The sequence below is a fragment of the Brassica oleracea genome, chromosome C1 (genome assembly GCF_000695525.1).
Source record: "Brassica oleracea var. oleracea cultivar TO1000 chromosome C1, BOL, whole genome shotgun sequence".
NCBI classification, from domain to species: Eukaryota; Viridiplantae; Streptophyta; class Magnoliopsida; order Brassicales; family Brassicaceae; genus Brassica; species Brassica oleracea.
The window spans coordinates 30,911,662-30,911,978 of record NC_027748.1 but is presented as its reverse complement, the minus strand read 5'-3'; positions in this window follow the sequence as shown (position 1 = coordinate 30,911,978).

The following is a 317-nucleotide window of genomic DNA, read 5'->3' as shown; positions in this document are numbered from 1 at the left end:
CCTCAGTGGGTCGCTCTGAGAGGTCGCTCCGGGCTTCGTTTTGCGTCCACTCGCCATGGAAACGCGAGCGACCTCGGAGCATCGCTCTGGCAAGTCGCTCTGAGAGGGGTGTCTCACGATAGAAACGCGAGCGACCTCTCCATGTCGCTCTGGCTGGATCGCTACGGGATCACAGCGACTTCACGGCGTCGCTCCGGTGAGGTCGTTCTGGTGCGCTGCTCGTCCGTTGATCGCTTTAAACACTTCTTTTGAGCTCCAAATGCACCCAAATGCCTCCAAGAACTCCATGTGGTACTCCAATACCTGATAAAGACTCA